Source organism: Staurois parvus, unplaced genomic scaffold, assembly GCF_062004578.1.
Source record: "Staurois parvus isolate SC_StPar_1 unplaced genomic scaffold, SC_StPar_1.0 ptg000347l, whole genome shotgun sequence".
NCBI classification, from domain to species: Eukaryota; Metazoa; Chordata; class Amphibia; order Anura; family Ranidae; genus Staurois; species Staurois parvus.
The window spans coordinates 1210935-1234768 of NW_028318143.1; the positions used below are offsets into that span (position 1 = coordinate 1210935).

The 23834-nt window shown below is 44.1% G+C and overlaps 1 pseudogene; it reads left to right on the forward strand.

Annotated features, from left to right (window-relative positions):
• The first annotated feature begins 22312 nt into the window (after positions 1-22312).
• On the forward strand, positions 22313-22428 carry LOC149456785 (U2 spliceosomal RNA; annotated as a pseudogene).
• Positions 22429-23834: the final 1406 nt, after the last annotated feature.

Genomic DNA, 23834 nt, shown 5'->3' on the forward strand with positions numbered 1-23834 from the left:
CGCTACTCTCCGCTGCATTGACTATGAGTTTCCTCGATGGGCATTTTTTCCGCCGGGCTGTTCTGACTGTATTTGCAAGTTTTTCAATATACTAATTTCTGCATCTGGGCCTCAGTGTCATTTCTGACATGCTGCAGCCAGCCCGCAAGTCTCAATGACCAATAAAGCTCAGGGGACAGGAAACATTATTTAATAAAAAAAATAATTAAACAAAAATGGAGCCTCTTTGGCCAGTCTGAAATTTAGCATTTTACACATCATCAGTGCCCTTTCTTCTGCACTATTGTATAGGTCAGCATAATGCGTTATGTATAAAGAGTAGAGTTGGGGGTTCGTTTCCAATGAAACTCTCAAAAATCAGACCTATAATGAAAGGTTTATGGTTTTTTTATGAGGTCGATTTTAATTTTATTTGCATTTTCCAAATCTAATCTCCCAAAGATTGGTGGGTTAGATGCGGAAGCAGCTCAGTAATTCTGGAAGTGAATTAAAAAACCAGATGGTTCTATTCACGTGGCACCTTGGTGAGTTCCTGAGATGTGTGCGGTCATACACCGTGGGCATTCTTTAATCATACCGTTAATTAAAACCTTGCTGATGGCTGTATACTGATGAAACAATTACAGGAACGCAGCATATGACAACATTATTTCATAAAAAGAACATATGACACTGTTATTTAAAATATGTTCCAGAAGCTATGTGCCCTAACATCTGGGATGATGAAATATTAACTAGAAAATGCAGATGTTCACTTGACCCAAGAATGACTGATTGATTGTGCTACTGAGAAGCAAAGAATGTTGATAAAGAAGACAAAGGAAAACCATGCAGTGCATGTGCTTTGTCCATTTGTTTTACTTATTAAAGCTGGACTCCAGCCTTCTCTTTGGTTTTGCTCAGGTGCACAGGCTAATCTCCTGTACTGAAAATGCTTACTCATATTTCACTGCACACTGTGAGCTTCTCTGAGTGTGCATTATAAGCACCAAAGATCCATTATCTCCTGCGCTCAAAGACTCAGATCAAACGGGCATTAGTAACAAACAGTGTGTTCATCTGCTGGTGATCAGAGGTTAGTAGACAAATACGATTCCTCCTGTGCTCCAGGACCCAGGCCGGTGGTGAGTAGGTGAAATCAAACCCAAACGAAATGACCACCAGAGCATAGAAGGTCGTGCAGCTCCAAAACAAGGCTGGGGAAGCCCGAACAATACTGCAAAGTGAAAAAAACAAGAAGCGCACCAACCTTGCGCATTACCTCAGTAACCAAAATGTATTAGTAAAAGAATGGTACTCACAAACAGCGAATAAAAACAGGTATGTAAGTCCTCCAAGGGACTTCAGAAACAAGAGGCCAGCGCAAATCCCATCATGGGGGTAGACACTCAGTACAGCTGACGCGTTTTGAAGGACGTACCTTCTTCCTCAGAGCTCTATGCACCACTCTTTAGCGATTGGCAAACGTTGCATAAATATTCAGCTGCTGATTTGACTTTCCTAGCCTACTACCCTGTAGAACCCTCCAGACAAGGGGAAGCAGTCAACCCTGCAGTCAGTGAAACACAGAAGAGACCAAAATAATCAGATACAGCTCAAGTGATTACAGTGAGACAGTAGCTAAATTAACTAACCTAGCACCTACCCAGAAGGGTGCTACACCAGGAAATGAGGCGGGCTCTTTTTGACTTGCTGCAGCTTATAATGCACAAGAGGATGAAAGAAAGAGCGCACAAACCTTGCGCATTACCTCAATAAATAATGACTAATTTTATTTTATTTAGGAAATATACTCACAAAAGTGATGGTAAAACAGGCATAAGTTAACCATAATCCACACAGGGCTACAGGTAAATCCAAAAGGGGGAGGGGATAAAAGCTAACGCGTTTCGAAGGGTGCTCCCTTCTTCATCAGAGCTGGGTTTGGCAGATAGAAACTTCAGTATAGCAGAGTTCCCATGGCAAGGAGACATTCAGCCACTGAAAACAAAACAGGCTGAACTGCTGTAATACTGACAGTGGCTGAATGTCTCCTTGTCATGGGAACTCTGCTATACTGAAGTTTCTATCTGCCAAGCCCAGCTCTGATGAAGAAGGGAGCACCCTTCGAAACACGTTAGCTTTTATCCCCCCCCCCCTTTTGGATTTACCTGTAACCCTGTGTGGATTATGGTTAACTTATGCCTGTTTTACCGTCACTTTTGTGAGTATATTTCCTAAATAAAATAAAATTAGTCACTATTTATTGAGGTAATGCGCAAGGTTTGTGCGCTCTCTTTCATCCTCTTGTGCATTATAAGCTGCAGCAAGTCAAAAAGAGCCCGCCTCATGTCCTGGTGTAGCACCCTTCTAGATGGGTGCTAGGTTAGTTAATTTAGCTACTGTCTCACTGTAATCACTTGAGCTGTATCTGATTATTTTGATCTCTTCTGTGTTTCACTGACTGCAGGGCTGACTGCTTCCCCCTGTCTGGAGGGTTCTACAGGAAAGTAGGCTAGGAAAGTCAAATCAGCAGCTGAATATTTATGCAACGTTTGCCAATCGCTAAGGAGTGGTGCCCAGATGATGGCTGGGAGGGTCTGGAAATAGCCGGGGGCCTAGAACAGAGGGGATATTGACCTAGAGGAGATCCCAGCCTGGAGGGATGATGCCCTTCTGGGCAGGCTTGCTATGTGTCTGCTGCTCCTCGAAGTCCCAGCTATGGTAGCTAGGGGAACCTATTCTGCTGATATTAGCTGAGACTTTTTGGGGATCAAGTCTGAAGAATTCACCAGTGAGGTGTCTAGAAGATATAGTAAGGAGGCATCTAATTATCCAAGAACTTTAACGAGTACAGACAGTGTGAAAGATCCTAGTGAACGTGTGCTGCTGCTGTCCTTCTCATACAAGAGTCAGTGTTTCTTAACGTGGACATTGTACTTAATGTTCCAGCGTAGTTTAGCCCAATATGTGTTGCTGCAATGATTGTGCTTAGATTCCTAGGAGCAAGATTAATGTCCTTAAGTTGCTTCTTATACTTGCTGGAGTATCCCATGATTACCCTACACCAGTGGTTCTCAACCTTCCTAATGCTGTGACCCTTTAATACAGTTCCTCATGTTGTGGTGACCCCCAACCATAAAATTATTTACCCAGTACCGTATTTTCCGGCGTATAAGACGACCCCCTACTTTTCCTGTTAAAATATAGGGTTTGGGCTATACTCGCCGTATAAGACTACCCCTCTTCCAACGCACACCAAATAAAAATGAAAAAACATCAGATTTGATTTCAATATGGTATGCTATTTCAGTATGGTATTCCAATGATGGGGTGCTATTGCTCCCACTGACACCAATGATGAGGCACTTTCATCCACTGACACCAATGATGAAGCACTTTCATCCACTGACACCAATGATGGGGCACTATTCCCCCCACTGATACCAATGATGGGGCACTATACCTCCCACTGACACCAATGATGGGGCACTATTCCTCCCACTGATACCAATGATGGGACACTATTCCTCCCACTGACACCAATGATGGTGCCCCATCATTAGTGTCAGTGTGTGAGGAACAGTGCCCCATCATTAGTCAGTGGGAGGAATAGTGCCCCATCATTGGTGTCAGTGGGAGGTATAGTGCCCCATCATTGGTGTCAGTGGGAGGTATAGTGCCCCATCATTGGTATCAGTGGGAGGAATAGTGCCCCATCATTGGTATCAGTGGGAGGAATAGTGCCCCATCATTGGTATCAGTGGGAGGAATAGTGCCCCATCATTGGTATCAGTGGGAGGAATAGTGCCCCATCATTGGTATCAGGGGGAGGAATAGTGCCCCATCATTGGTATCAGTGGGAGGAATAGTGCCCCATCATTGGTATCAGTGGGAGGAATAGTGCCCCATCATTGGTATCAGTGGGAGGAATAGTGCCCCATCATTGGTGTCAGTGGGAAGAATCGTGCCCCATCATTGGTATCAGTGGGAGGAATAGCACCCCATCATTGGTGTCAGTGGGAGGAATAGCGCCCCATCATTGGTATCTGTGGCAGGAATTGCGCCCCATCATTGGTATCAGTGGGGAGAATAGTGCCCCATCATTGGTGTCAGTGGGAGGAATTGCGCCCCATCATTGGTGTCAGTGGGAGGAATTGCGCCCCATCATTGGTGTCAGTGGGAGGAATAGTGCCCCATCATTGGTGTCAGTGGGAGGAATAGCGCCCCATCATTGGTATCTGTGGCAGGAATTGCGCCCCATCATTGGTATCGGTGGGGAGAATAGTGCCCCATCATTGGTGTCGGTGGGGAGAATAGTGCCCCATCATTGGTGTCAGTGGGGAGAATAGTGCCCCATCATTGGTGTCAGTGGGGAGAATAGTGCCCCATCATTGGTGTCAGTGGGGAGGAGGAATAGTGCCCCATCATTGGTATCAGTGGGAGGAATAGTTTCCCATCATTGGTGTCAGTGGGAGGAATAGTGCCCCATCATTGGTATCAGTGGGGAGAACAGTGCCCCATCATTGGTATCAGTGGGGAGAACAGTGCCTCATCGTTGGTGTCAGTGGGGAGGAGGAACAGTGCCCCATCGTTGGTGTCAGTGGGGGAGGAACAGTGCCCCTTCGTTGGTGTCTGTGGGGAGAACAGTGCCTCATTGTTGGTGTCAGTGGGGGAGGAACAGTGCCTCATCGTTGGTGTCAGTGTGGAGGAGGAATAGTGCCCCATCGTTAGTATCAGTGGGGGAGAGGAGCGGCTGCTCCTTCTTCCAGTGCGGCCGCTCGATTTTCGCTCGGCTCCGCCTCCTTGCCGGTGATTGGTCGCCTGTGTGCCTTTCCAGTGCTGGCGCCCAATCACTGGTGAGGAGGCTGAGCCGAGCGGCCGCGTGACCATCGATTGGCCGAACTGAAAGAAGGAGCAGCCGCGCCTCCTGGACCGGATTGTCGTGGGACCGGAGCCAGGTAAGGTACAGCAGCCCCTCTGCCCACCCCTGTACTTGGTGTCCGTTGGAGGAGGATGGGGGGCGGCACCGCGCCGCCCCTCGAAAAAGTGCCGCCCTGACACCGGCTCGCACCGGCGTATAAGACTACCCCTGACTTTTCAGAAGATTTTCAGGGGTTGAAAAGTCATCTTATACGCCGGAAAATATGGTAATTATAATTCATGAGTGTCCTTTTACCTCCAATACTGCTGCTTTCAACACAGTAGCTGCTTTTAACAGAGTAGCTGCTTTCAACAAAGCAGCTGCTTTCTACACAGTAGCTGCTCTTTACACATTATTATTATTATTATTATTATTATACAGTATTTATAAAGCGCCAATAGTTCACTCAGCGCTGTACATTACAAAACATTGGAAATATGTGTTTTCTGATGGTCTTAGGGGACCCCTGTGAAAGGGTCGTTCGACCCCCAAAGGGGTCGTGACCCACAGGTTGAGAACCACTGCCCTACACCCATCCAAGTTCAAATTCTAATAAAAAATGCACTGGGAAAGCAAACTCCTAGACTGATTACTGAGCCAAAAAATTGATTGTGACTGTGTGCCTGGCTGCTAGTGTATCTATTGGGAAACAACCTAGGGACTTAAACAGTGGGCTCCTACAGGGGTGAGTACTACACTGGCATTAACTATACACAAAAGGAGGGTAATGCGCTTGTGAATAAACTGCTGCTTCATCCCTAGAACAAGAAGGAAAACAGCAAATACAACTCCCCTGGGACTTTAATGCAGCAACAAGAAAATTTATATCCAAAAATATGTCAAAAAGATCAATAAAAAATAGATTTATTGCAGATTCTATCTAAGACAATAGCAGAATAAAAACAAAACTCTGGTCTTGCCTGTACAGTTAGAATATGCATATGACAATCTGCCATGTGCCATTGCAATATATCATCCAAATACAGGGCATTTGTACATACAAAGAGAACAATAGCAAAAATGCACACCAATGTAACATAACTTTCCCCAGTGATGTTTCCCAATGTGTGTTGACTACAAACAAGTGTTTATCATGGGCAGCACAGTGGCTAAATGGTTAGCACTTCCACCTGGCAGTACTAGGGCTGTTGGTTCGAATCCCAGCCATGGCACCACCTGCCTGGAGTTTGCATGTTCTTCCTGTGACTGCATGGGTTTCCTCCGGGTACTCTGGTTTCCTCCCACACTGCAAAGACATGCTGGTAGGTGAATTGGCTCCTGTCTAAATTGGCCCTAGTATGTGTATGTATGAATGAATGTGAGTTAGGGACTTTAGATTGTATGCCCCTTGAGGGTTAGGGACTGATGTGAATGTACAATATATACTGTATGTAAAGCACTGTGTAAATTGACGGCGCTATACAAGTACCTGAAATAAATCAGGGAAAACTGGAGAGATACAATTATCATTGAGGTATAAAGACCATTTGGCAGTATCTAATTGGTCAGATATAGTCTTGGGAAGTCCATCTCAAACCAGGTGACCAGGAGCAAGAGCAGGGACCTTTGGCATACCTCCACAGCCCACCCTCTCTTTTACTACTTATTATAAGGGTGCCAGGAAAGTTGACAATAAATGGAAAATTAATGTACTCCAGGGCTGTGAGCGAGATCCCATACCATGAAATGCCCTTGAGGACGCATAACAGAGGAATGCCAATGCTCTCGCAAACAGAGGGGCACTGGCATTAAGGCTCACCACCCTTCCCGCCGCACATATGCATTACATTTTTGGCAAGAGGTTAAGCAGATAGCATGCTTCCTCCAGCAGAGCATTCTGGCAATTTTTTGCTAAAATAATCACATAACATAAAGGGCATGGGGTAATAAAATACGGCCCTCGTAGTTTGGGGCTACCAACACTACCTATATTATTTTAAGCTTTATTTTAGAGACCCAAAGCTCAGAGTGGCTTTGTGAAATTTTATAATGGAATAACAAAAGCTATTTAATTTTATTTCTGCATTCATGTAAGTTTTACTTGAATCACCTTCTTCCTTCCTTCCTCCACCTCTATGCCTGTTCTGGCTGATGGATGTATTTCATGAAAACAGAGGTCATCTAGTATAAGGTTAAATTAATAGGGAAGTAGAAGGAACAGCTCGCATTAGCTCATGTGTTGAAAGACAGGAGAAAGGTCTAGAAAGGGACCCAAAGGCCATCATGACCCATGTGCAAAAAAAAGTTCTTTCAATACTTGGTATGCTAATTACAGCTGCCATAAATGTCGCTGACAACCGATGTGTGGAGGTAATTAAGGAAATATGTGGACCTGGTCAACTGGTCATGCTTTTTTAGGTTTCAGAGGCTCAAGGCAACATTTCCTAGACCTATATAAAATGACTAAGTGAAAGCCAGATTTGGATATATTGTAGTTAAAGCTGAACTCCAGGATTTGCAAATGTTTTCTAATACAAGAGGCATGTGTCTAATCTTGATGTGCTTTGTGTATTTTTTCCAGATATTTGCGGTAATCCAGTAGTAATGCAGAAATGTGCCTCTGTGCAGACGTTTCCTGCAATAAAGACCAGTCACTGCAGCTTTTTCTCTTTGTGTAGGATAACTGGTCTTGTCTCCTCCCCTTCCTATAGTTTTCTTCAGGCAGCCTGTGGCAGTCTGTACTGGTTGGAGCCTGCTGGGTCTCTCCCACAGCTCTGCTGTCTTCACAGGCTATGTACAGCACAGTGATGATGTCACTGCTACTTTTACAAGGTAATATATGGGTTTGCAAAGGCTCAGTGAGCCAATCTGGCCAGTGCTGAAGAGATTTCATTAGAACAAGCTGTAAACATCAGAAGAGGTCCTGAAACTAAGGTAAGTAAACAAATGGAGTAGGGGGTGGGGGCAGGGGCGGACTGACAACCTATGGGGCCCCCGGGCAATAGGGGATCATGGGGCCCCTGTGTCATCACCAACACTCAAACCACACCCAAAAAAGCCTATGAAAGGTACCAGGGGCATCTCATGGGGCCCCCTACTGACCCTGGGCCCTCGGGCAGTGCCCGAGTACCCGAATGTTCAGTCCGCCCCTGGGTGGAGGTGGTTAACACTGTTTAAGTTAGTAGCGGTAAAAGTAGCAAAAGTTTGTATAAAGGCCTTTAATGAAGACAAGTGTGACCTGAACATGAAATACTATGGGCAAGTGTTTTTACTAAAATGTAGAACACTTTAAAAACTCCTTCAAACAGGCATCCAGGGAGAAGTAAAAGTAGGATGAGCTGCAGTTCTACAGCCACCTATCCAACTGTCCAATTAAGCACAGCAATGCATTGCTGTACCTAAGTAAAGCAGCATGGGTGCAGAAAAGAATAAATGGCATGTTGCATTTGGCAGGTGGTACCACTGCCCCATGTGAATAGGTCAAATGAATAGGGCTGCACCACAACTGCTCTGAAACTGAGTTCAATGCATATGGTTGCACTATGGTGGGTTGGCATTTTGAGGGTTAACCACTTCAAGTCTGAACACTTTCACCCCCTTCCAATCCAGGCCAATTTTCAGCTTTCAGCACTTTCACACTTTGAGTGATATGCAACACTGTATCTATATGAAAGTTTTATCATTTTTTTTAGATAAATAGAGCTTTCTTCTTGGTGTTATTTGATCACCACTGGGTGTTTTATTTTTTACTATATAAAGGAAGAAAGACCAAAACAAAATGTTGAATATATATAATTTTTCTTCATAAATTTAGACCAAAGTGTTATCTGCTACTTTTTTGGGGTAAAAATAACCCAAAACAGTGTATAGTACTTAGTATGTATGAAAGCTATAGAGTCTACAGACTATGTGATATATATCTGAAAATTGATCAGTTGACCCTAAAATGCCAGACGCTGGTATGACATATGGCAGGGATCGGAACGCTGGTATGGGGTATGGTGGTGATCACAATGTTAGCATGAGTTATGGTGGTGATCAGTACACTGGTATGGCGGTGACCAAGAAGCTGGTATGGCATATGGGATGATCAGGATGCTGATATGGGGTATGGCAGTGATCAGGATGCTGGTATGGGGTATGTCAGTGATCAGAACGCTGGTATGGAGTATAGAGGTGATTGGGATGCTGCTATGGGATATGGTGGGGATCAGGATGCTGGTATGGGGTATGGCGGTGATCAGGACACTGGTATGGGGTATGGCGGTGATCAGGACACTAGTATGGGGTATGGTGGTGATCAGGATGCTGGTATGGGGTATGGCGGTGATCAGGACACTGGTATGGGGTATAGAGGTGATCAGGACACTGGTATGGGGTATGGTGGTGATCAGGATGCTGGCATGGCATCGAGACTGTGAGTAACCAAGATGGTGGAGTCTCTCCCTATACAGGAGTGTTCAAACCCTATCATCCTGAACATGAATAACATGGGAGGTGCCCTGGCCAGCTTGGCAGAAGCTTGCAAGTAATTAGGACTGCCTACAAGTGGACTGCTATGTTTCTGGAAAAATTAAGGTCTATTTTTGAAGTACTGCTATCTCAGGCAAAAGTAAGTTTTTTAGGTGTTTATAGGCAGGTGCTGTCTACATTCTCCACTGCAGGTGGCAATTGTCCAGAATGGCAATGCAGCTGGGGGAGGAATTCAAGAGAAACTGGGCTTCTCTATGATTCTTTCAGTCCCCTGGGATAGCGTTCAAATTGGCTACCCTGATTCCAGGTGATCGTGGTGACCATCTAGGGTCACTCAGAGTCTTTTTAAGCCCATTTAGTGCACATTTTGCGAGTTGGCTGTTATAGGGACAGGACACCAGTCTATCAGGAACATGAGCAGCAGTATGGGGAGGTCTAGAGGAGTAGGGCAAGATCAGGGCCTTCATCAGCAACTCAGCAAGCTTCCTTTTAGGTTGGACCAGCCAGGCTACACATTTAGCTGTCCTTGACAGGTGCTGTCTCAATCTTGGACCTACTCACATCTGACACTCCACTCTACTGGTGCACAGAACTGTGCAGCCACTCACATCTGTAGTTAGAGGAGAAGGTCCATTAAAATTGTCCTTAAATGGCACATCCCTGAAATCCAAATGAACCCAAACCCTGAGAACACTTTATGATTAGAACTTAACCCTTGTCCTTCAATTACACCACCTTGCTTCTACCATGCCAAAGCAAAAGAATGCATCTGGGCACAGAATCGTTTTCCCATATGGACTCGTCCTTTGGAAGAACGACCCTGAATGGCCTGTATTCTTTTGCTTTCAGTAGAATTATTAACAATGCTTTGATAAGTTACTTTCTGAGCAGATAGCAATTTTTTTTCTTCTCCGTCTGATCAAATGCCTGTCCTAAAATAACTTCTGTCCTCCTGACCAGTGGCTGGGTTCATGCAGTGTTAAGTGCTAATGCATTTAGTATTGCTGTATTCAGTACTCCTGGCGCCAAGGAGTTAAGACGGTGAAACAGTCAAACTAGAGAGGACATTGCTAAAAGCAGCAAAGATCTTTGGAGTAGGCATCTGAGCTGGCTCACAAAATAGATAAAGCAGAACACTGCAAGGCACAGACAATCAAATTATGCTCTTACGCTGGTGGATCTATGGCAGGGACTCCGGTCCTTATGAAAATATTTCAGCTGGTAATGGAATATATGTTTCATGTTTTATTAATTAGCCCTAATATAATAAAACCCAATAAAATGGTATAATTAACTATGGAAATGCTCAGCCTAAATTCCCAGCATCTATACAGTGTGTCAAATCCACCACTAAATTATCTTCCACTAATAACAATAACAAAATTATATTGCACATCTGATGTTGTTATGCAATTATAAGCAATTGTTTTTTTATGGGGAGCAATATATCACCCGGCTAAATGTGATTGGTCCTGGAATGCTGTGGCTTCGCAAATGAATTTCAGGGAGAAAACAGTATGCTGAAATTAGCTTAGAAGTTAATTTTGTAATGAGGTTTAATGCTTGTAGCGCTTTGGGCACTAATAAGTTCAGAAGCTGCAGGAAATGATGTGAGAGGGGAAATGTTAGTGAACTGGAAACAAGGTGTCTATTCTTATCATTTACAGTAATGGCGCGCAAAGTAATCTGCCAGCGTGCTGATAGATGAGCCGGGTGGCGAATTACTGGAAAAAAACAAAAAAAAAAGCTACAGTGCCGAGCCCCATCCACAGTTTTGAAAACAGTTCTTGTGACCTGTGTAATGAAAGCATCTATTTATCTCAGAAGCAACAGGCTGCTTGCAATTTGATCTCCACCTCAGTGCATATTGCTGGAAGAAGCCTGGAGCCAGTTACAGGAGCAGGGGGATGAGAGTTCTGGGAAATCTTGACAACAAACTGAATGTTGTTTCTAAGACTGGTCATATTCTACATTTCTGTGATTTAGCTACTTGCCCTCCAGAGGACCCCCCCCCCCCTTCATCACCAGGCCATTTTTTGCTATGTGGCACTATGCTACTTTAACCGTCAATTGCACGGTCATGCAACATTCTACCCAAATTATATTATATCATTGTTTTCACACAAATAGAGCTTTCTTTTGATGTTATGTGATCACCACTGAGTGTTTTTATTTATCATATAAACAAAAAAAATTAAATTTTGAAAAGAACCAATATTTTTTACTTTTCGGTATAAAACATATCCAATAAAAAATGGCCAAAATGTATTCTACTACACATTTTTTGTAAAACAAATTCCAATAAGCGTATATTGGTTGGTTTGCGCAAAAGGTATAGAGTCTACAAACAATGGCACATATACTGGAATTTGTATTCATTTTTGTTTACTAGTAATGGCAGTGACCAGCGACTTATAGCTGGACTGTGATAGTATGGATGGGCAATCTGACACTTTTGACACTTTGTGGGAACAAATGACACTAATAGAGTGATCAGTAGTAAAAAGGGTGGACTGACAACTCATGGGGCCCCCAGGGAATAAGGCATCATGGGGCCCCTATGTCCTTGCCCACATTCAAAAAAAGCCTATAAAAAGGTACCATTGGCATTTCATGGGGCCCCCTACTGACCCCGGGCCCTCGGGCAGTGCCCGAGTGCTCGAATGGTCAGTCCGCCCCTTAGTAGTAATAATATACACTGTCACTGTACTAATGACACTGGCCTGGAAGGGGTTAACATCTAGGGCAAACAAAGGGATAACTGTATGCCTAACACTGCTTGGCATGTTAACTGTGTACTGTTTTTACTAAGGGATCTGCCGTTATTTCCCCTGATTTTAAGGAAAACAAATTCTGCATATCCCCGCTGCCAGGACACGGCTCTGTGTTGTTTATATTCACAGAGCTCTGTCCTGTCTTCCTCTTCCTGATTACTGGGTCCCGGATGGCAATCATCGGCCCACTGATTGGCTTGTGCAGCCTCTAGCCAGATCACATATTAGATCCGTGGTCCAGCATAGGAGTGCTGCTGTGCCACCGTACTCCTACGTGAGGTGGTCAGCAAGCGGTTAATGTTAGGATTTGTGGGGAATTCTGGAAGAGGCAGTGAGGCCATTGAAGAAACAGAGGGTGACAATTGGGGAGATTCTGACATTTAAAATGAATGTTGCTGTGACTACAAATAAGCATAGAAGGTCATTTTAGAAATGCAAAATTTGAAAATGGTATGCACTGCAGTTATGTATGGTATACCTATTTTTTTAACAAATTTTTACCACTTTTTAGTATTTCTTTTCCATTTTTTCCCATTGCCTTTATTCTCACCTAGAGAGATGATTCACTCCTCCCCTCGCCTCCTGTGATACTGACAGCACATATCCCAGGAGATTGAAGCATCAGATACCCCTGGATTTCAAAAACAATCAAAACTACATGATAAAGGGAATTATGCAGTGGAAGTTTGTGGAAGCAGCATATATACCAAGTGGGTGCTACACAAGAATCATATTAACGATGACTGCAATTTGAACTGCCTACCTACTTCTAGCTCTAGGTTCCAGTGCCATATGCCTAATTCCCAGAGAACATATCCCAGGAGGCCTTCCTTTCACCATCCATAGAATGAGGGAAATGATTAGAGGCTGCTCCAGATCTTAAATGTGTGTAGACAGAGGATCGGGTACCTTGTCTGTTTACATATTGTTCTATGAAGAGAGGAAAGTAATGTCCCCTGAGATATATGACATCTGTATCTCAGGAGGCTCTATATCAGTGGTTCTCAACCTTCCTAATGCCGCGACCCTTTAATACAGTTCCTCATGTTGTGGTGACCCCCAACCAAAAAATTATTTTCATTGCTACTTCATAACTATAATTTTGCTATTATATTATTATACTATTATACATTATACTATTATGAATCGTAATGTAAATATCTGATATGCAGGATGTATTTTCAATAGTTCCTTCTGTAATTGTACGAGAAAATTTATGTGCCTGTCCCTTTGGATATTTTCGCATGAACTGTCATGACCAGCCCTCGACAGCGGAATACTAATGATCTGATTATCAGAAAGCGTTTTTTTTTCGGCACCAGAGTTTTCATTTCGGTGCACCACTACCAATAACACGATCAACTGATCAGCCACGGACGGGGAAGTGGATTTTGATCAATATTTGGAAGATACAATCTGAGATTATCGACCACATCTCTGTTCTCACCATACAATCTCATAAATTGATGGAAATATGGTACAATTGATGGAAAAAAGCATCTCAGTGCGGCCAATCGATGCAAACTGGTCAATCATTTTGCGCCCTGGTCAATCGACTTAAGGAATTTGATGGGAATGGAAGTTAATCTGATTGGCAATTGGATCGGATAGTAAAATTGAAGCGTGTATGGCCAGTATCCCCCCCCTCCCCCCCAGGGATATCAGCCCTCTCCCACACCAAGTCGTCTGTCCTGAGGCTCCTTGTATGACCCCGGAAAGTTTGGGATTGCTGGTCGCTGTGTACTTCCTTCTAGCGGGCCATGTGCCCCGGTGCCAGCCCTCATACAAGTGCTGTGAGGAGAAGCCTCCGTGGGAGGTGAGCGGCTGTAGGGCACACGCTCTGCAGGTAACCAGATCCCCCTCCCCAGAGACAAAGGGGGGCCCGGTTAACATCTATCCAGCTGTTGTGAGCAGCTGCCCGCCTGGGAAACATGCAGCAGGTGCAAGGGCAGCCAATGGGTGGCAGTGGGGCACCTCCGACCCGCCCCTTGCAGGGGAGGAGCCTCCAGCCTGGCCGGCCGCTCATAACGCACAGGGAAGAGGGAGCAGGTCAGTCAGTGTGCTGGTGTTAGTTCAGAGTGAGAGGCTCGCAGCAAGCCGGGAGTGCGGGACACCCTGCCGAGCTCCTCCGGCCGCCCTCACCACTACCTCATAGAGTCTATCTGTATGTGGGTGGACCCGCCTGGAGACGGATAGAAGAGCGGTGTCTCGGTTCCTAAGACCATCGGAAATATGTGTTTTCCGATGGTCTTAGGCGACCCCTGTGAAAGGGTCGATCGACCCCCAAAGGGGTCGCAACCCACAGGTTGAGAACCACTGCTCTAAATCATATATTGCCCAACATATGTTGTAAGCATCGGGGTAGATTTACTAAAACTGGTGCACTTAGAGTCTGTTGCAGCTGTGCATGGTAGCCAATCAGCTTCTAACTTCAGCTTGTTCAGTTAAGCTTTGACAATAAAACCTGGAAGCTGGTTGGTTTCTATGCAGAGCTGCACCAGATTTTGTTTTAGTAAATAGCCCTCATTTTTTGAGTCATTGGCATCTTCTGCAATTCCTTGGCTACAATAATCTTTGATATGTGAGACATATCATGTGATGTATATTTGAAAATCACTTACCATTTTGGCCTTTTTGCTAAAACCCGATGTGGCAGATTACCGAGATCAAATTTTATTGATGAAAAAAAGACAAAGAGTAATGCTCAGCCATGATCAGGCATGAAACCATAAAATTATCTGGTACATTGCTGTTAAAAGGACATTACATTGAACAATTGGTTATTTTTAAGACAATAGCGGCTTCATTTACTGAACATGGCATATATCTCTTATGCTTGCTGTCCCCATGACTGGCACTGTTGAATCCTCCTAACTGCCAAGCGCCAAGACCTCATTCAACCCTCATTTCTTTCTTTTTTTCGTTTCATTCTTGGTCAATCACCAAAATGTGACATTGCCTAACGTTCACGTTTGTGATAAAACTTTTTAGCAGAAGACACAGAGAGACCTTTACTATGTTAAAAAAATATTCTCAGTGCACAGTTTGCAAGAAATAGTAAACATATAAAAATCTACCACTTTTCATTGTGACTAAAATAGATTGATGATTGATTGAAGTAGTAACTTGGAATATAAAAGTCCTTTAACTTTTTTCCTTACTTTTACACTATATAGCCAAACGTTTGTCGATATCTGACCATCACACTCATATCAGCTTGTTGGAAAAGAGATCCCATTCTGAAACCATGAGCATTAATAAAGAGCTGGTCCCCCATTTGTAGTTATGACAGGCTCCAATCCTTTGGTAAGATGTTCCACAAGAGTTTTGGGTGTTTCTGTGGGAATTTGTGCCCATTTAGCCGAAAGAGCATTTGTGAGGTCAGGTGCTGATTTTGAAGAAAAACTGGCTCCAATTCATCCCAAAGGTGTAGGACCAGGGTCATGGCTTGGTGCACATAAACAGAAACCCATCAAACCATGCCTTTAAGAAGCCGGCTTTGTTCATAGTGGCATAGTTCGGCTGGAAGAGAAAAAGACCTTCCTTAAAACTGTTCCTACAGGGTTAGAATCATTAACAGTGGCCTTCATTGGAAATACTAGAGCTCACTAGTTTTGCCCTATATACTTTTAATTGCATATCATATGTCTAGGGTGCTTGGTTCAGTTACACTTTAGGCGTACTCTAAGCTAAGGGTTCAGAGTGGTCCACCTTGAAACATTTTACAACCAGACTTCAAATTATACTACTCAGCTGATCAGGCTTCTCATATTTAAAAGCTAAAGCCCCCTGGTTTATGCACTTTATGACCCCTGGCAGTACTACCTCTTCCTTATACCCTTTTGCTATTATTAATTGTGGGTTCAAGGGTTTCTCAGTGTCTCAAGCTTGTGGGGGAAATTTACAAAAGCTGGTTCACTCAGAATCTTATGCATCTGTGTATGGTAGCTAATCAGCTTCTAACCTCAGCTTGTTCAATTAAGCTTTAGCAATAACACATCGGGTGCGAGTTGGCATATGATTTGCATTTCAGGTGACTTGCAAATATGGTGTGCCTTGGGTCAGGACAGATCAGGGGTGGACTGACAACTCATGGGGCCCCCGGGCAACAGGAGATCATGGGGCCCCTGTATCCTCGCCCACACCCAAAAAAGCCTATGAAAAAGCCAATGAAAGGTACCAGGGGCAACTCATGGGGCCTCCTACTGACCCCGGGCCCTCGTGCAGTGCCCGAGTGCTCAAATGGTCAGTCCTCCCCTGGGACAGACCCACTACCATCCTGCACCCTCACAGTGGCTTTCTCCTCACAGGATTATGGCTGCCTGAGAGGGGCCCCTAAGCAACATTCAGGGTCACTGTGATTCTTATGTATTTAAATCCTATGTACACAGGCTGCAATGCCATATACTTTTTTTATCTGTTTTGACTAAGGGTACTACTTAATCCCTATATTTTAGATGGCACATATGGTTTAAAGTGGTTCTAAAGGCAGAAGGTTTTCTACTTTCATGCATTCGATGCATGAAGGTAAAAAACCTTCTGGGTGCAACTCTCCTCTCAGAATCCCCCAATACATACCTGATCCCCATCTCGATTCAGCGATCTGCATGGGAGTTGGGTTTCTCTCTCCTCATTTGCTCACACAACAGTGGGAGCCATTGGCTCCTGCTGCAGTCAATTACAGCCAGTGGGTCAATGAGAATGGAGTAGAGGACAAGGCTTAGCTGCTCTCTGTGTGGGAATGGACTATGTTCATTCACAGGAGCATGGCTCAGAAGTGTGCTTGCTTGAGCACCCCCTTAGCAAGAGGCAGGGGGGAGGAGCTAGGACCACCAGGGGAGAACCCCAAAAAAAAGAGGATCAGGGCTGCTTCGTGCACAACAATTATACAGAGAAGGTAAATGTGACATGTTTGTTATTAAAAAAAATTCAGCCTTTAGAATCACTTTAAAAACCACTTCAAGACCGCAATATATACTGTGTGTGTGTGTGTGTATATATATACAGTCATGGCCGAAATTGTTGGCACCCTTGATATTTCTCCAGGAAATCATGTATTTCTCACGAAACGTATTGCATTAACACATGTTTTGCTATACACATGTTTATTCCCTTTGTGTGTATTGGGACAAAACAAAAAAAGGGAGGAAAGAAAGCAAATTCGACATAATGTCACACAAACCTCCAAAAATGGGCTGGACAAAAGTATTGGCACCCTTTCACAACTGCGGATAAATAAGAATGTTACAAGCATGTGATGCTCCTGTAAACTCACCTGGGGCAAGTAACAGGTGTGGGCAATATAGAAATCACACCTGAAAGCAGATAAAAAGGAGAGACGTTCACTTAACCTTTGCATTGTGTGTCTGTCTGTGCCACACTAAGCATGGACAACAGAAAGAGGAGACGAGAACTGTCTGAGGACCTGAGAACCAAAATTGTGGCAAAATATCAACAATCTCAAGGTTACAAGTCCATCTCCAGAGAACTAGATTTGCCTTTGTCCACAGTGCGCAACATTATCAAGAAGTTTGCAACCCATGGCACTGTAGCTAATCTCCCTGGTCGTGGACAGATGAGGAAAATTGATGAAAGATTGCAACGCAGAATAGTCCGGATGGTGGATAAGCAGCCCCAAACATGTTCCAAAGACATTCAAGCTGTCCTGCAGGCTCAGGGAGCATCAGTGTCAGCGCGAACTATCCGTCGACATTTAAATGAAATGAAACGCTATGGCAGGAGACCCAGGAGGACCCCACTGCTGACACAGAGACATAAAAAAGCAAGACTACAGTTTGCCAAAATGTACTTGAGTAAGCCAAAAGCCTTCTGGGAAAACGTCTTGTGGACAGATGAGACCAAGATAGAGCTTTTCGGTAAAGCACATCATTCTACTGTTTACCGAAAACGGAATGAGGCCTACAAAGAACAAAACACAGTACCTACGGTAAAATATGGTGGAGGTTCAATGATGTTTTGGGGTTGTTTTGCTGCCTCTGGCACTGGGTGCCTTGACTGTGTGCAAGGCATCATGAAATCTGAGGATTACCAAAGGATTTTGGGTCGCACTGTAGGGCCCAGTGTCAGAAAGCTGGGTTTGCGTCCAAGATCCTGGGTCTTCCAGCAGGACAATGACCCCAAACATACGTCAAAAAGCACTCAGAAATGGATGGCAAAGAAGCGCTGGAGAGTTCTGAAGTGGCCAGCAATGAGCCCAGATCTAAATCCCATTGAACACCTGTGGAGAGATCTTAAAATTGCTGTTGGGAAAAGGTGTCCTTCCAATAAGAGAGACCTGGAGCTGTTTGCAAAGGAAGAGTGGTCCAAAATTCCGGGTGAGAGGTGTCAGAAGCTTATTGATGGTTATAGGAAGCGACTGATTTCAGTTATGTTTTCCAAAGGGTGTGCAACCAAATATTAAGTTAAGGGTGCCAATACTTTTGTCCAGCCCATTTTTGGGGTTTTGTGTGACATTATGTCATATTTGCTTTTCTGCCTCTGTTTTATATTTGTTCCAATACATACAAAGGGAATAAACATGTGTATAGCAAAACATGTGTTAATGCAATACCTTTTTTGTGTGAAATACTTGATTTTCAGGAAAAATATCAAGGGTGCCAACAATTTCGGCCATGACTGTATATATATATATATATATATATATATATATATATACGTTTCGGCTGTCGATTTTCTTTCTCTTAAAAGATCCGAGTGGCTTAGCAATTGGGTCGCTTTCTAGAAGCAACAAAAAGGGTCACTCATCCCCCCCCTCCCCGCGCGCCGCTCGCCGGTGTCTCTCAGGCTACCAATCTCACCAGCGAGCCCAGGAAATGATTTGGTGGTTTGTGTGGCTGGCCACAGAGGTGAGGAGAATCCAGATCACCTCTTCTCACCTCTATGATGTAGCAGGACCAGTGTGATGCCATAACTAAGGCGGGTGTAAACATTTTTTTTTTTTCATCCAATACTTTTAAAGGTAGAGGAGACATTTGGGGTACAATAGATCCCCGATGTCTCCATAAAGAGGACCTTTCATCCCTTATTTCTATCACAAGAGATGTTTACATTTCTTTAAAAGTATTTTACAATTTTTTTAAATATTGCAGTTTGTCACTATTCCATGAGAGTGTGCAATTTTAAAGGGTGGCATGTTGGGTATCTATTTACTATTACTATTTATTATATTTTATACTCTACTAGAAAATCAGTTATATATTGTGTTTTTCTTGCATTAAATATAGTTAAAGTGTATTTTTAAAAAAAAAATGGAAAAATTAATCTGCGCGAATAACGTGTGATATAAAAATTTGCAAAGATCACCATTTCATTCTCTAGGGTCTCTGCTAATATACTAATATAATGTTTGGAAGTTCTAAGTAATTTTCTAGCAAAAAATACTGATTTTTACTTGTAAACAAAAAGTGTCTAAAAGGCTGCACTGAAGAGACGGCACTGATGGGCACTAATTTATTTATTTTTTAAAATTTATTTCACGTACTTATATAGCGCCATCAATTTACGCAGCGATTTACATATATATTGTACATTCACATCAGTCCCTAACCCTCAAGGGGCGTACAATCTAAGGTACTAATGAGCTGGATTGATGGGCAATGATGAAGAGGCACTGATAAAGCTGCACTGATAAGGCAGAACTGATAACCACTGATATGCTGCACTGATGGGCACTGATATGCTGCACCTTTGGACACTGGCACTGATGGGGCTGCACTGATCATCAGAGCACTGTTACAGGAAAGACGGTTATTGGCTTTCCCTTTCTTAGATAGTGACAGCGCTGAGAAAAGGAAGGGACAATAACCGACATTTATTAATGTTAATTGTTCATTTGTTGGACATCGCTGATCACATTGTAAAGAGACATCTTTGGCTCTTTACCCTGATCACTGATGCGCTGTGTGAGAGACACAGCAGAACCAGAACAAGAGTAATCCCGCCCGGTTGTCATCGCTCTTGCTCTTCAGCAACTTGATAACTTTTGGCTTATGACTATGTAATATATTTTTTTGTGTTACATTTCAGAGACTTTGTTTAGCTTTATAGCTCTTCCTTTGACTGACTGTGTACACCATAGATGCATGTCTTTGTCAGGATCAATTTTGCTCATCTCTGCCAATTTGATTACTAATATAAACTGTTATGGATTACAAAAAATGTTAAGGGGGAGGAGAACCAAGTGTTAGAGAGTACTTCTGTGTCAGTGACACACTGTAAGATAAGAACACTTATGTGAGCTCCAAGACTCACACGTTCTTGGAGCCAAGAGACAATAAGCTATCAGGGTGTGATTGAACCCTACAGTACTCATTCACTATTACAATATAAGCTTTGGGTGTCTATAAGTAGCTTGTCAGACTTGGTTTTCACTATTCTCCCCATCTTCTGGAAGTCATCGAAGCAGCTACTCTTACCTTAAGCAAATTCTAAAATTTGAAGGCAATTTAGCACCCATTTGGTGGAGAAGTGTAAGGCAACTTTATTTTTGGTTCATGGTAGTGAGCGGCTTGAATTACTGTGGGTTCAGTGTGAAGTCAGGCTGGATGACTCAGCAGGTTGCCTCCAGCTAGTTTTGGCGATCCATGGAAGCTTCCAGAAGCCAGTAGGTGGAAGGGTGGAGACCTAAATTTGCATATTCCTGGAAGTCAGATGGATCCCAGGCTAAGAGGCTTTGGTAGGGTGGTAGACTGGCCCATTGACATGAAAGGGCTATGCTGGAAGGGGAGTCAGGTGGAAGATTTATTGCTGAGAGGTGTTGATGTGTAGCCAGGGAGAGAGCCTCAGAGGAGGGGGTTCTGCTTTCAGGCTGGAGGCTGGAAGCTGAGCAGAAGCTGAAATAGGGAGCTCCACTGTCCTGCAGTCCAGCAGTGAAGGACAGCCTGCAACGTTTGGAGAGGAACCAGCCCAGCTAGAAGGCCTGAAAGCAGTTCCACAACTGCAGGACAAGGACAGAGTTAGTACCCTTACACCCTCATTGCCTAGATGAAAGAGCTCTGTTGGATGCAAGTTCTGGCAAGTCTTCAGGGGACAATTCATAGCTGACCCAATCCCCTGTCCTGGGATCATATACTGTAGCCAGGGGGGCTGGTACACTGTGCACCAAGGGAACCAAAAGCTCCTACACATTCTCACGTTACCGGAAATCCACTCAGGGGACACCAAGCTCCTAGAAGGGGATTACTTTACTAAGGAGTGTAATGGTTGGGATGTAGTCAAGTGCTTGTCGTTTTATTACTAAGTGTGCCAGAGGAGAAAATTTCCTCATTCTGCTATTTCTTCAATCAGATTGGACATCCCATAACCCTGTTCAAGTTCAATCCCTTAATAAAACAACAAAACCTAAGTCTATGGACTGTTTACTGACTTTGGATATACAAGTGTGGAAAATGCATGTTGCCTGGCTGTGCAGTGCTTAGGGGGACACAAACCAAGTCCATCGGCTCTTATGAGAGTAGTGCTACACCAAAATGCATTATTAGAACTCAATATTAAACACATAGGGCGTTGTTTACTGTAGCACTACCACCGCAGGAGTTGCTTGTATCTTTCCATTCATTCCCCTAGATCTTCTCATGCAGCCAAGCACACAGCATTTACTATAGTCAGGTGCATGCAACTTCCGCTCGTTACTCCAATGATCAGTCCAGGGGTTGTAGTTTTTTTTTTGTTTTTATTTTGTTTTAGAACTGAGATAGGGAAAGGATATAGTGGGATACTCCAATACAAACTATGCACAAGTGAGGACAGCTTTCTCTAAGCAGATCTGTGTAGAAAACAGTAAAACGAATGGAGCAAAGTCCCTCTGTAGAAATGCTGAACTTTAGTGGACAGTTGCTCTTGTGGACACCAGCCAGTGACCCTTTCAGCTTACACCCAGCAGCTGACTATATAGATCCTGAAGGGGTTAAACAGCACAAGTCCCAGCATCCCTGTAGAACAGTAATTACTCACAAGGCCCTTGCTGCAGGTCACCTTCCTCTGTGATACCAGACAGGATCTGTAGACGCCCCCCTTAGTTAGCTCTCAGAAGCACTCTGGGTTTCAGCATCTTGGCCTTCTGGTCACCCGCCTGGAAGCATGAGAGAGGCAGCCACCTCCCCTAATTGGAACTCCCTTCTCAGAGAAGGAGGAACCCAGATCACATGTGCTCACTGAATATAAATACTAGTACCCAGCATGCTCAGGGGCACCACTCCCTGTAATCGCTTCTCGGCCTTTTGGCTAAGATCAAGTGTAGTATCTGTTCTTATCAGTGTCCAGTGGGGGTGCTCCCGACCATTCTAGCTTTGCGGGGATGGTTGTTGTATAGTACCCTCACTGGTATGATGGGGGTCCGGAAGGCTAGTACCGGAGGGACAGAAACCAGGGAGCGCCATGATTCGTTCTGGGGCCTTGGGAGTAATTCCTCTGGGAAGACTGGAAAGACCCAGTACCTCCTGATTTGGACGGATCTACCTTGGTCTGGCCTGGGGCTGGGGACGCAAAAAGTCCGCAAACTCAGTGCCCCCTGGGGAAGACGCTCTCAGGGGTGTCACTAGTAACACTTGGGTGTGGGACCCCACGGTGTGAAGATGACACATGGCCACTGTTTTTCACCTCTTTTTGCACAGCGCCCTAAGGACCAGGTCTTTTGGCTAAGTCCAGGGCAATTTTTGCTACGGGCCTCAGGGCCTGGTCTGTGCACAATTCGGCACGGTACCATTTTTTTATTTTTTTCTTTACTTTATCTTTACCTTATTTATTATGCACTCCCACGTTTTGTCACTTTTTACTTTACTTATGTGTGTGTTTTTCACGGATGGAGGGTGTGGGTCCTCGGGCCTTACCTGAAGTCTAGGGGGAGGATGTGTGGCCCTACGGTTCCTTCCTCCCCTGATCCCTAGGGGGTTTTCTCTTCGGGAGAACCCCCTTGCCTAGTACTGGATGTCCGGCTTCGGCTGGGCATAAGGAACGGTGGTCCACCAGGCCTTTTGGCCAGGAGGACCAAATGGGAACCTTGTCCCTGTCAGGAGCTTTGTGCCCCGGGGGATCAGGTGAACGGTCCAACCCTTTCGGGGGTAGGACAAACACACCCCTAAGTGCACTTTTTCGTGTGGTGTTCGCACTTGCACATTTTTTGTGATCACTTACGGGTTTTTCGTTGTAGTTTGCACGTTTGCGGACAAAAAAAAAACTCCCTGTAATTGACTGGAACTGGATCCATATTCATGCTGCTGATCTGCATGGGTCACCCCTGTTCACCCAGAACCTTCCAAGGTCCCCTGGATACAGAGGAGCCAAACACAGCAGTACTGTGAGCCACGCAGGATATTCTCACTAAACAATTGTAGCTTTCTGTTAAGCAGATATGTTTTACCTATCGGTCTACTGTGTTGACCAAATCTATAGATTATGAAATATAATAATTCTCTGATATGATTTGGTAAATGAAGAGTTCTTACCCAGAAGTGAAAGGTTTAACTCAACAACCAAAATTTATTGGTGAATAGGATGGAGGTCTAAACTAAAACATTTAGATATAAGTGCAAGGGATATATTCCATAATTACCATGTAACTGGACGTACAAGTTCCATTCCCTTCCTCTGGTGTTCCAAAGAGAGTCCCTCTCTATCTAGTGTCTATAGTTATAGTCCTCTCCTCCATTAATTTTCATGGAGTATCACTGATTGGTTGGCAAATCTATTCCCTTTCAATTGGCTAACTTCAAATTCCCTGTATTTAG